The following is a 14,995-nucleotide window of genomic DNA, read 5'->3' as shown; positions in this document are numbered from 1 at the left end:
ATTTCTCTAACACAGAATTTAACAAACTGCAAAATCTTTGATCAGAATTGACCACAATCTCTTCTTTTACATTTTCTAGGGAAAACAAAACATTAACCACTACATTAGCATAGCAGTTGACACCAGAACTGTTTTCAAATTGAAAACCAACAACATCTTCAACAGAATCCTTTTTGTTTCTGCTTGTAATTTTAGGTTCATCAACTTTTCGTCTTTTTGCTACAACCTCCCCAGTATTGGTCACATTTCTTCGTTTCCGGCCTACCACACGTTTCTCAAACAAAGGATACTGAGGCAAATGTGACGCATACTCTCTTCTTAACCTATTGTATTCCTTAACACAATCTAGATCCGCACAAATGTTTGTGACATCACACTCAATCAAGCACAATCCTGATAAAGTTCTAACTCGTGACAATGCCACATATGCCATACCCTCCTTGAACACAGAACTGCCAATATTCACCAATGCACAGTCTACACTTAAACCTTGCGATTTATGGATTGTCACCGCATATGCCAAGCAAACAGGAAACTGCTTACGGCGAACATATAAGTCTTTTACAAGCAAAAATCTAGCAGAGCAACGACCAATTAGCTGTACTTCCTCAATGCCATCAAATTTAATTTTTAAAAATTCTATTCCATCTCTATTTCTGTTTTTTACAAAATCAACAACATTACCCATTGATCCATTTACCAGACCTCTTTCAACATGTAAATTCCTTCTTAAAATTATACGGCAGTTCAAGCACACATTCAGAGTCTTTTCAAAACCTGCAGTTTTAGATATACTCTTCTCTAATGAATCCAATTTTGTTTTCAGATTCTCAGACAAAATAATTGTTGATCCCATATGCTCTACTCTGTCAATAGCTTCCAGTTTCACAATCTCTTGCTTTTCTAAATGCAACATTTTGTTGTTGAATTTGGCACATTCTGCAAGAGTTGGCATCAAACATATTCCAGATTTCTTATCAGTAATTTTCTGAAAAATATTCTCAGGCACAACATCTTGTTCTGGATATAAATTTGAAAGTAATCGTGCATGTAAAGCTTCTTTCCCATGCTCGGTCACTTTTCCAATTCTAACATCTTGTAGAATAGTCTTGTAAACTTCATCCTTCGCCTGACGCATATTTTCATGCAGTTCAGCATAATTGAAGTTTAACCATATATTGACGTTGCCAATGCTGCCTAGGCACTTCCTGGTATCTTCATGCGTGAGCATTTTGAACACAGGTTGCCCTTTCACTGGTGTCAGCTGCAGAAGATCTCCGAAAACAATGATGTGTTTGCCACCAAATAACACATCATACTCTGTTTTGAGAACTTCTTGCATTCTCAAATGCACAAAGGCAAGCATGACATTGGAAACCATGCTTACTTCGTCAATGATAAGAAGTTTCATTTTCCTCAAGATTCTTGAAACTTCAAAACAAGCATCTCCAGATAGCTTGTGATATTGTAATTTGTTGTCATGCTCCACTGGCAGCATCAGTAAACGATGTAAAGTAATCCCTTTAATGTTATGTGCTGCCAGTCCAGTTGGAGCGGTGACAACACAAGACAGCGATGACTCTGTCCTTTCCTGCAAATAGCATGAAATTGCTTTAATGAGGAAACTTTTTCCAGTTCCCGCTTCTCCACTCACGTACAGTCGGACAGGCTTCAACGACGTACATGAACACTCTTTCTTGTCATGACTTAATCCATGATCAATTTGCATGGTAACTTCGTCATATATTTTCCTCTGCTCAACGTTGAGTTGTCTTTCCAACTCTTCTAAGTTAACCGCATCCTCCTGAGCATGTGCCATGGCTCTTTCCACTTCATTCATGGCAGTGGCAGCTTCATTTTCGATAACAGGTCCTCCTAGTGGATCCTGACTCAATGAAGCAGAACTGTGACTGTCCTGAGAACTGTCTCTGGCAATCTCGTCTGCAATCGTTGCTTCCTGCTCAATTTCCGCATTCAACATTTCTACATATTTGGGAAAAGCAGGACATTCTATGGTCTCCTTGGCGGCATTGAAAGAGTCTTCGTAACAGAGGAAATCTCCAAGCAGTTCCTCTTCTGCACGCCAAGGCTTGAAAAGTTGCAAAAGTGCTAAATAGAAAAACTCCTTTTTTTCAGGAGATTCGCCACTCAATTTTCGATGGTTTACCAAGTGGCATTTCCTTTGCTTGACCAGACATCCCTCACTTCCTATTACAGCATACACTCCTTTCTCAGTCTCTTCTTTGATGTTCCTCTTGAATATGTAATTTTGAAGAACCTCATACAGACAAACATTGTCGAGGTGACTGCTTCTATTTGTATAATATGTATCCAACATGTTGGTCTTCAAAATGTCGGTACTGTTTGGCTCCTTTTCCGCCAAATACTCAATTTCCCGCACAGGTTTCAGAACTCGATTACGCGTTGCAGCAAGACCAAGACTCGCCCAAACGATACTCCTGGACTTGGCATAGAGACTTGCTGAAGACAACCGGTCAGAGCATTCGTAAGCTCCAATTTCTCGATGCGACAACATCTTCAGACTGAAACTGTACAACTTCTTGCTGAGGCTCTTTTCATGGGAAATGTCCTCCCACATATCCTTCAATTCTGTCTTCTCTTTTTTGGTGATGTAAGACGTCACATACCGAGCCACAGCCATACAGTTATCAGCCACAAACTGTATATCCATGTTAGCATTCCACATGGACAAAATCACCGGGTTGTAGTCGTTGATGTACTTGGACTCTTCGTTCCTCTTCAAATTGTATGTGTTTTTAGGTGATTTCTTCATGACATTATGTCGCAGCGAAGACATCAAACTGTTTACTCTTCCTTTAGAAATCACCGGTCGTGGAAAGCCGAAACGACATTTGGTGTAGAACTTGTCCTTGTTTCGGAATTTATGACGGCAGTACTTTCCACATCGAAACAAATAGGGAATGCATTGTCGAAACCTAGCATCTCCTGCATACAATCGCAAAGTCCGGTATTCAGAAGCAGGAATTTGATGAGGTCGCTCATCATATCTTCCTCCCTGACCTGTTGGAAAAAGCTGTGGGAAACACCGAGCTTCCAAACTTTCCTCCCAAACACTAATGGGACTCCCTTTGGCTTGTTTCATTTGAAACAACTCAATAGCATTCCCCATGACTTCCTTGGAAACGCAGAACTTTTTCTCTTAGGCTTTTCTTCTCCTTTGAGTTTGGAACAGCACACGTAGAATACTGTTGGATGAAACTCATCACTGAGTCTTCTGGATCCGTTCCAAATTTAGGTGCATCCTTGATCCACAGCAACATATGTATATGAGGAGCACCTCTTGCTTGGTACTCCTTTCTCCAGAAGAAATCCAACACCTTTCCAAGAGGTGGATTCTTCTTATTCATGATGAAAGACATCATAGCTTCAAATCTATGATTAAAGTACCTACATACATTGACTGGATCCAAAGAGCACAGTTCTCCGGGTGTCTTGAATTCGATGTTATCTACGTTAGCATTTGCCTCTCGTAGAAATTCAAGTAAGTCTTCCCAGCCATACTCGGCACAGCTCAGAGTGAGGAACCATGTGGGAGTACCTAAGTTCCTCAGCATACATTTTAAATCACCATGACGATGGTACCAGTACTCATTAGTACCACGCTGACACGCCATGAGATTAATCAGGTGAGAATCCAAAATACTGTCTTGGACATTGACTTTATCCATAAAGTCACTTGCCGAGATGTTTTGCATGTGTATACCACTTTTCAAGATGTGGTTCACTGCATATGACAGTCCAGACAGATCGCTTTCAAACAGGAGATGAAACAAATAGGGAATGCATTGTCGAAACCTAGCATCTCCTGCATACAATCGCAAAGTCCGGTATGCAGAAGCAGGAATTTGATGAGGTCGCTCATCATATCTTCCTCCCTGACCTGTTGGAAAAAGCTGTGGGAAACACCGAGCTTCCAAACTTTCCTCCCAAACACTAATGGGACTCCCTTTGGCTTGTTTCATTTGAAACAACTCAATAGCATTCCCCATGACTTCCTTGGAATGCAAAGGATGAACACTATAATGTTCATATATTTCTTCACTAGTAGAGGGTTCTACTTTCTCAATTTGACCAGCACACAAATCGCTATCCTCTTCCTCACTTACTTCCTCTTCTGCAACATATCCATTCTTATAGTATTTATTATTTTTTTTCAAATACAATGTTGCCTTTTTAACTTTCCTAACATCTACTAAATCTTGCCATATTTTCTTATTCTTTGTCGGAACCCCATTAACTAAGATAACCAGAGGTTCCTCTTCCACTTTTTCTACTCCAATTGTGTTAATGTTTTTCTTCAAATCTAGAGGCAAATAAACAACTCTTCCCTTTAATCCTCTCTGTAAATCTGATGGAGGCAATTTCCCTGTCTTTGGCTCCATTCTTACAATAGCCTGAAAGGGATGGATACTTTGAATCAAAATAGATTCATAAGTATTTAAATCCTTCAATTCAGAAGGAATCTCAACCAATTCCAGATTATTATGAACTGCTCTAGCAGGCATCTGGTTTTGATTTAATTTGCAACAACAATAAGTACACACACGTTGATCGAATCCCAAATCAAAACAATTTTCTACCATCAAGTATGTTGCAAAATCCTTCCATTCACTATTATTTTCCCTTTCACTTTTTGCATATAAATCCACTAACTTAGTCTGATTCTTATAATAAGTGCGTCGACAACACACACAAGTGAAATTAGGCCTCTCACTTGATTTCACCTGAAACGTCGCAATTTCCCTCTGGAAATTATCTGTACTGGAAACCTGTACACTATCTTCCACATTACCCGCTTCTTCTTGGTCAATTTCAACATTCTCCTCTTTACTTCCAAAGTAACAAAACTCAATTTCTTCACATATGTTCTTCACATCTATTTCAGAACCATGCAAAAGAGCAGCGCATAATTGTTTAAGCATAATTGCTGGACTCTTAGCATAATACAACATTCTAACTAATTTCCTCACTTTATTATGATGCACTGCTAGCATCCTGAAATGATGAAAAACACTCTGGCATACTCTCCTGGAAAGACAAGCCAGTGAATGACCATGCAAACCTGTCACTTCTCTCACTCTGCAAGGATCTAATTCTTGCAACAACCTCATTTTCTGCTTCAAACTTTTCTTATTAAATGACCGTACAAAATCACAAAGCAAATTGATGGAATCCTGTCGCACACTGCAAATACTACTACACTTCCAGGTGTACACAGGACCCTTAGCACGTCTTCCTAAAACCTCATTACCTAACACCTCTTCTGTCTCTGTTGTCACAAGTTTTTCTTTTTCAACTGGACAACCATCTTTCACTTCATAAGCACGACCACTGGTGTCAACTGCATGCACCAAATCATTATCCTGGAAATAACTCTCCTCATTAAAAAATGCCTCACAGCTTGAACTATGCATCCATTCTCCAGAAATACTTCACAAAAATTACTACGATTAACTATTCTCTTCCATCTACTATTTCTTTTGAAATCATAAATTGCCTTGTTTAGCTTCCTAATTCTATTGATTATCAAAATAAATAACTTACGTTTAATTTCAAATGCCTGATCAATAACTTTCTCAACTTTTTTTTTTCTCTTATAAAAAACCAGTTTCTGTTGACCTTTCTTAATATTTTTTAACAAATTGCCAATTATCCTGTTGCGGAACATTCGTTTACGAATGTCCCTAAACTGTTGTTTCCTTCTACTATCATGCACAGAGTTATCTCTTGCTCTAGCAGTAACATTTTTGATTGGCCTTTCCTTTCCATTTGATTTGCTTCTCTTTTTATGGACTGAAACATTTTCTGTAGTAATATTTTTTTTACTACACATATTTCTTATGAAATATTTTGTGCTCTTACCCGGTGCTTTCTTCGTGACTTGACAAATCTTTTTGTTAGAGGACTGCTGCTTATTTTGTTTCACCTGCTGTCTTTGACGTTTTGCAGCCTTTCTCTGTCTTTCTATTGTTGGCATGATGAAATCTTGAAATGATCTGCAGTTGAATCTGTGGTAAAATATAATAAAAAATGTTATTAAATATTATTACCAAACAGTAAATCAATAACAATGATCAAAAACTTAACACACTACTTGACATTTTAAATAGAAGATTTTTTAGTCCTTGGCAAATTTACAATACAGAAATAGCAGAAAAGAAATGACATTTATATTTATGTTACCTGTGCTATTTTATATGCGAATCTGATCTAATTTTATGAGCATATTTTAATATTTTATTGAAGACACTACACATAACCTGTTTTTGAAGGTGTCTTTATTTTTAAATTAAACGGTTTACATTTTTACTTTTTATTAATTATACATTTTAAAAATAAATGTTTATATTTCCATAGGCTCAAGCAGGTCAGCTTCCCACCCTATGTCATATAATTCGGACAAATCTGCATCCTCATCACGCTCTTCTTCATCCTCAGGATTTAAATCATCCAATGGATCAACATCCACTGATGTTTCAATTACAAGTTCAATGATGAGGTCAAAATCAACTGATTGCAGATTGTCACTCATGTTGATGTTGTCTTTATCTTTAAAGAAAGATAACAACAATGAGATGTTGCAGAGTAAGAGACAAATCTCAGAGATTATAATAGTAAAATTGTTTAACAAGAGTAATATTTTGCAGCTATTATTTAGCCATGTCCAGCAATGCTGATCAGGTGAAGACTATGTCTAATTTTTCAGTGAACAGGACTCATCTCTTCTTAACCTTGGATAAGCCTCACCGACTCTGTGTGTCCTGCACATACTTAAATGTAAAGGGGCAGATTTATGTTAAATGGCACATCCCCAGGCATGCACCAGTTAACGTGCACCGCTGCTCTGCCACCCATGGTGTGCCGTATTTACAATCAGATAGGAGAAAGCTGCGTCAAAACCCTGCGCCTGCTTTAAGCAGGCATAGGTCTTGATGCAACATTGTGGAGATGGGGCACCCCTGAGCCTTGCTTGAGCTGCATCGCACTTGCGATACAACTCCAGCAATCACTACCTTTACAGCACAGATACATCACGCATCTGTGCCATTTTTGCCCCATGATGCCCCGCATTGTAAATGCAGCACACCATGGGTGGCGGAACAGCGGCGCAGGATGACTGACACATCTCTGGTGATGCACCAGTCATCATAAATCTATCCCTAAGCTTCTTATCTTGTTACAGATGAACCGCCATATGTACCATCAAACTATTTTGCATTTCCTAAATAGCGAATTTTAAGGAATAAATAGCAATTCTTTACCATTCCTAATTTGCAATGAGCAAATTGCTAATTACAAGTTACCCATTCATTTCCATGGGCTAGGAGCCTCATAGGAATGAAGGTTTAATTTGCGATTAGCAATTTGCTCATCACAAATTAGGAATTTTTCCAAGGGTGCAGGGGTGTCTCAAGAACACCCTGCTGCACCCCTGAAAAAGAAATTTGGGGGCATATGGCACACATACATGCCCTAAGGGCATGTGTTGGCGTCATATGGGACCTTTTGTTTTTTTGAAAAAAAGCTTTTTGAAAAGAATTCACAAATTACCACCAATTTACCACAATAGTTTCCAAATCCTTAATGTCATTTTTTACATATTTTTTGTTTGATACATTGCATTTAAGTAATCGCAAAATTTGCAAATCCTTCAGTGCAATCGCAAAATAAGGAATAGCAAATTTTGCTACTCCTTATTTTGCATCAAACTTGTTTGATACATACCATTTGTCTAATTAACATTCGCAAAGGCCGAAATTCGCAGAATTTTGATCTTTGCGAATGCTAATTAGCTTGATACATATGGCCCCAAGTGAGGCCTGTCTTGCAACATGGTGCATCTTTTGCATCACTGCTGCATCGGTTTCATGTGGTACGTTTTTTTTACACCATGACATATCTGCCTAAATGCATCAATTTGTAATTTTGTCGCCTCATAGCAAATCTTTTGCACCGCCGCTGCATCATAAAAGTGACGCACAGTGGCGCAAAAGAGGCATACACCTATCATAAATCTGTCCCTAGCATTTTAAATGATTAATCCAGGATGACGATAAGGTGTGGCCTACCCAAAGGTTTGTTTAAGGTGAGGCCTACTCAGGATTGCAGATTAAAGTTACGCTTGATGAAGAATACAGAGGAGATAATACATGTAAAGGCCTACCAATGAAGTAAGTGATTTGCACTTTATTTCGCCAGTCATCATAAATATATCCCTAAGCTTCTTATCTTGTTACAGATGAACCACCATATGTACCATCAAACTATTTTGCATTTCCTAAATAGCGAATTTTAAGGAATAAATAGCAATTCTTTACCATTCCTAATTTGCAATGAGCAATTTGCTAATTGCAAATTACCCATTCATTTCCATGGGCTAGGAGGCTCATAGGAATGAAGGTGCAATTTGCGATTAGCAATTAGCTCATCACAAAATAGGAATTTTTCCAAGGGTGCAGGGGTGTCTCAAGAACACCCTGCTGCACCCCCTAAAAAAGAAATTTGGGGGCATATGGCGCACATACATGCCCTAAGGGCATGTATGGGCGTCATATGGCACCTTTTGTTTTTTGGAAAAAAAGCTTTTTGAAAAGAATTCACAAATTACCACCAACTAGAAGTTGGTGGTAGTTTCCAAATCCTTAATGTCATTTTTTTACATATTTTTTGTTTGATACATTGCATTTAAGTAATCGCAAAATTTGCAAATCCTTCAGTGCAATCGCAAAATAAGGAATAGCAAATTTTGCTATTCCTTATTTTGCATCAAACTTGTTTGATACATACCATTTGTCTAATTAGCATTCGCAAAGGCCGAAATTCGCAGAATTTTGATCTTTGCGAATGCTAATTAGCTTGATACATATGGCCCCAAGTGAGGCCTGTCTTGCAACATGGTGCATCTTTTGCATCACTGCTGCATCGGTTTCATGTGGTACGTTTTTTTTACACCATGACATATCTGCCTAAAAGCATCAATTTGTAATTTTGTCGCCTCATAGCAAATCTTTTGCACCGCCACTGCATCATAAAAGTGACGCACAGTGGCGCAAAAGAGGCATACACCTATCATAAATCTGTCCCTAGCATTTTAAATGATTAATCCAGGATGACGATAAGGTGTGGCCTATCCAGAGGTTTGTTTAAGGTGAGGCCTACTCAGGATTGCAGATTAAAGTTACGCTTGATGAAGAATACAGAGGAGATAATACATGTAAAGGCCTACCAATGAAGTAAGTGATTTGCACTTTATTTTGCCAGTCATCATAAATGTATCCCTAAGCTTCTTATCTTGTTACAGATAAACCACCATATGTACCATCAAACTATTTTGCATTTCCTAAATAGCGAATTTTAAGGAATAAATAGCAATTCTTTACCATTCCTAATTTGCAATGAGCAAATTGCTAATTGCAAATTACCCATTCATTTCCATGGGCTAGGAGGCTCATAGGAATGAAGGTTGCAATTTGCGATTAGCAATTACCTCATCACAAAATAGGAATTTTTTCAAGGGTGCAGGGGTATCTCAAGAACACCCTGCTGCACCCCTGAAAAAGAAATTTGGGGGCATATGGCACACATACATGCCCTAAGGACATGTATTGGCGTCATATGGCACCTTTTGTTTTTTGGAAAAAAATGCTTTTTGAAAAGAATTCGCAAATTACCACAAACTAGAAGTTGGTGGTAGTTTCCAAATCCTTAATGTCATTTTTTACATATTTTTTGTTTGATACATTGCATTTAAGTAATCGCAAAATTTGCAAATCCTTCAGTGCAATCGCAAAATAAGGAATAGCAAATTTTGCTACTCCTTATTTTGCATCAAACTTGTTTGATACATACCATTTGTCTAATTAACATTCGCAAAGGCCGAAATTCGCAGAATTTTGATCTTTGCGAATGCTAATTAGCTTGATACATATGGCCCCAAGTGAGGCCTGTCTTGCAACATGGTGCATCTTTTGCATCACTGCTGCATCGGTTTCATGTGGTACGTTTTTTTTACACCATGACATATCTGCCTAAATGCATCAATTTGTAATTTTGTCGCCTCATAGCAAATCTTTTGCACCGCCGCTGCATCATAAAAGTGACGCACAGTGGCGCAAAAGAGGCATACACCTATCATAAATCTGTCCCTAGCATTTTAAATGATTAATCCAGGATGACGATAAGGTGTGGCCTACCCAAAGGTTTGTTTAAGGTGAGGCCTACTCAGGATTGCAGATTAAAGTTACGCTTGATGAAGAATACAGAGGAGATAATACATGTAAAGGCCTACCAATGAAGTAAGTGATTTGCACTTTATTTCGCCAGTCATCATAAATATATCCCTAAGCTTCTTATCTTGTTACAGATGAACCACCATATGTACCATCAAACTATTTTGCATTTCCTAAATAGCGAATTTTAAGGAATAAATAGCAATTCTTTACCATTCCTAATTTGCAATGAGCAATTTGCTAATTGCAAATTACCCATTCATTTCCATGGGCTAGGAGGCTCATAGGAATGAAGGTGCAATTTGCGATTAGCAATTAGCTCATCACAAAATAGGAATTTTTCCAAGGGTGCAGGGGTGTCTCAAGAACACCCTGCTGCACCCCCTAAAAAAGAAATTTGGGGGCATATGGCGCACATACATGCCCTAAGGGCATGTATGGGCGTCATATGGCACCTTTTGTTTTTTGGAAAAAAAGCTTTTTGAAAAGAATTCACAAATTACCACCAACTAGAAGTTGGTGGTAGTTTCCAAATCCTTAATGTCATTTTTTTACATATTTTTTGTTTGATACATTGCATTTAAGTAATCGCAAAATTTGCAAATCCTTCAGTGCAATCGCAAAATAAGGAATAGCAAATTTTGCTATTCCTTATTTTGCATCAAACTTGTTTGATACATACCATTTGTCTAATTAGCATTCGCAAAGGCCGAAATTCGCAGAATTTTGATCTTTGCGAATGCTAATTAGCTTGATACATATGGCCCCAAGTGAGGCCTGTCTTGCAACATGGTGCATCTTTTGCATCACTGCTGCATCGGTTTCATGTGGTACGTTTTTTTTACACCATGACATATCTGCCTAAAAGCATCAATTTGTAATTTTGTCGCCTCATAGCAAATCTTTTGCACCGCCACTGCATCATAAAAGTGACGCACAGTGGCGCAAAAGAGGCATACACCTATCATAAATCTGTCCCTAGCATTTTAAATGATTAATCCAGGATGACGATAAGGTGTGGCCTATCCAGAGGTTTGTTTAAGGTGAGGCCTACTCAGGATTGCAGATTAAAGTTACGCTTGATGAAGAATACAGAGGAGATAATACATGTAAAGGCCTACCAATGAAGTAAGTGATTTGCACTTTATTTTGCCAGTCATCATAAATGTATCCCTAAGCTTCTTATCTTGTTACAGATAAACCACCATATGTACCATCAAACTATTTTGCATTTCCTAAATAGCGAATTTTAAGGAATAAATAGCAATTCTTTACCATTCCTAATTTGCAATGAGCAAATTGCTAATTGCAAATTACCCATTCATTTCCATGGGCTAGGAGGCTCATAGGAATGAAGGTTGCAATTTGCGATTAGCAATTACCTCATCACAAAATAGGAATTTTTTCAAGGGTGCAGGGGTATCTCAAGAACACCCTGCTGCACCCCTGAAAAAGAAATTTGGGGGCATATGGCACACATACATGCCCTAAGGACATGTATTGGCGTCATATGGCACCTTTTGTTTTTTGGAAAAAAATGCTTTTTGAAAAGAATTCGCAAATTACCACAAACTAGAAGTTGGTGGTAGTTTCCAAATCCTTAATGTCATTTTTTACATATTTTTTGTTTGATACATTGCATTTAAGGAATCGCAAAATTTGCAAATCCTTCAGTGCAATCGCAAAATAAGGAATAGCAAATTTTGAATTAAGGACATTCTAAGTCATTTCCACATGTGCAGTGTTTTCAAATTATGATTTGAAAATCGTTTTTGGGGAAAAGTAATGGTTTGCAAATTTATGACAAGGACATAATGGTGTATGCTTCTCTATAAGGCATTTCAGTGTCTCTGATGTCATTTTTCCCATATTACATTATAAGACCTTTCCCCATGGAGCACATTCCTTGTAAATATGCTCCCACCTGTGCATGGTGAATCTAGATTTTGACTGTTTGAGTCACATAGCCATGTTAAAAGTGACCCAAAAAAATTGCAAACGCTTTAAAAAAACACATTCATGTGTCTTAAGGACATTTTAAGTCATTTCCCCATGGACAGTGTTTTGTAAGTGGCGCAAAAGAGGCATACACCTATCATAAATCTGTCCCTAGCATTTTAAATGATTAATTCAGGATGACGATAAGATGTGGCCTATCCAGAGGTTTGTTTAAGGTGAGGCCTACTCAGGATTGCAGATTAAAGTTACGCTTGATGAAGAATACAGAGGACATAATACATGTAAAGCTCTACCAATCAAGTAAGTGATGTCCACTTCATTGCGCCAGTCATCATAAATGTATCCCTAAGCTTCTTATCTTGTTAGACATCAACCGCCATATGTATCATATAACTATTTTGCATTTCCAAAATAGCGAATTTTAAGGAATAAATAGCGATTCTTTACCATTCCAAATTTGCGATGAGCAAATTGCTAATTGCAAATTACCCATTCATTTCCATGCGCCAGGATGCCCATATGAAAGAAGGTGCAATTTGCAATTAGCAATTAGCTCATCGCAAATTAGGAATTTTTTCAAAGGTGTAGGGGTGTCTCAATAACACCCTGCTGCACCCCTGAAAAAGAAATTTGGGGGCATATGGCGCACATAAATTTTAACAACATTCCTTTACCTCAAAAACGATTTTCAATTCATAATTTGAAAACACTGCCCACAGGGAAATTACTTAAAATGTCCTTAAGACACATGAAAGTGTTTTTTTTATTGCCTTTCCAGCATGGTTGGGTCACTTTTAACATGGCTATGTAACACAAACATTTAAAATCTAAATTTGCCATGCACAGGTGGGAGCATATTTACAAGCAATTTGCGCCACAGAGAAAGGTCTTACATTAAAATGGGAAAAATAACATCAGGGACAGTCAATTGCCTTATAAAGAAGCATACACCATTATGTCCTTGTCATAAATTTAAAAACAATTCCTTTTCCCCAAAAACGATTTTCAAATCATAATTTCAAAACACTGCACATGGGAAAATTACTTAAAATGTCCTTAAGACACATAAAAGCGTTTTTTAATTGCCTTTGCAGCATGTTTGTATCACTTTTAACATGGCTATGTAACACAAACATTAAAAATCTAAATTTTCCTTGCACAGGTGGGAGCATATTTACAAGCAATTTGCGCCACATAATTCATAATTTTCTCCTTAAAGCACACTATTCTCTATCTAAATTAAAGAAATATTTTCTCACCTTAGCAAATACTTTGAGTTTGAAAACAGTCTCAGAAACACACCAATTTGTCTTCAGCAGAGCAAAAGGTATGCACTCCAGAGTCTGCAGCTATCAAAAGCACAGAAATGCTGTAATTCTTCACATATATCTCTCATGTCACCCAATCAAAACTCTTCCCTCTCTTTTTTTCAAATGAAAACCCTTCCCCCCTCTACCCTTTCTGCCTTTTCTGCATGGCAACCACCTCTTGGAAGACTTCTGGTGTTTGCAAGTTCACACAACAATGTTGCAATTGAACTCTGAACTCTCAGTGCACCTGCATATCCAGTGCATTCTTTCATTTAATGATTTTTTATTGACCATTCAAAATACATCTTTCAAATAACTCATCCGTGCACCCTAACTTTCTGTTTTCAGCAATCAAAATCCACCAATCACTGTTACTGCTTCATGAACACAGAAACTCCTCAGTTTTTTTCATTTTAAACTCTCATTTTTTCAACTGCCATTTCATTGCCACACTTCATCTGACTGCAGGAGAACCTTCTCTCACCATGTTTTCTGTCTGGATTGTTGGACATAGTTATATTCACTGGGCTCAAAGGTACACTGAAAACAGGAATTTACCTAACCTCAATTTACAAGATGTGGAAATTAAGTGGTTTGGCCACAGAGGATTAAAATGTCACCAATTGATACCATTGGTGAAAACCTTTATGCATTTGCCCAAACCTGACCTGTTAATTGTGCACTGTGGAGGTAATGACTTGGGCACTTTGACTGGTGTAGGTCTGGAAATGCTTTTAAAGGACACCTTTGAGCAATTAATGGCACTTTTTCCTCAGACTGCCTTGGTATATTCAAATATATGCCAAAGACAGAAATGGAGGTGGTCAAACCAATTTTGTCCACAAATTGAGAAGTCGAGGAAGCATGTAAACAAATCTGTTTCAGCTTACATGAGAGACCATGGAATGGGCTCCCTGTACAACAATAACTTGCGTTACTACATGCAAGATATCTACAGAGGAGATGGAGTTCACTTCTCAGATGAGGGCAACAGAATTTTCACTCTTAATTTAAAGAATGTGCATTGGTACCTACTTATAAGTACCTAAATGTACCATAAACCCAAAAGCTCTTCTCAGAGCTACCCTACATCTGATCACTCACAATTATTATTTTACTCTAACATTTTTCACTAATTTTCAACAAAGTACGCTCCCTGGGGCGCTACCCGGTACGCGAACCGGGAGCTAACCTTGCGAAATTTTTTTAAAAAATGTTTTTTTTCGCACATATGGGCCTCCTCAGCCACCCTCACAAAACCTAGGGGGTCAAGATAAGTCTACCGTGCCCCCTTCTACCCATTCTGAACATTATTTGCCCTCCATCTTGTATCTTAATTCGACCGAAACACAAAATGGTGGACTCCCGTTACGCTTAAGGTTCGCGAACCGGGGCGCTCAACGGTTCGCGTACCGGGTCGCTCCCTGGGAAGCGCACCATCAAAAAAGGTGGGAA

This window comes from Lissotriton helveticus, chromosome 8 (assembly GCF_964261635.1).
Source record: "Lissotriton helveticus chromosome 8, aLisHel1.1, whole genome shotgun sequence".
NCBI classification, from domain to species: domain Eukaryota; kingdom Metazoa; phylum Chordata; class Amphibia; order Caudata; family Salamandridae; genus Lissotriton; species Lissotriton helveticus.
This window is presented reverse-complemented; position numbering follows the sequence as displayed.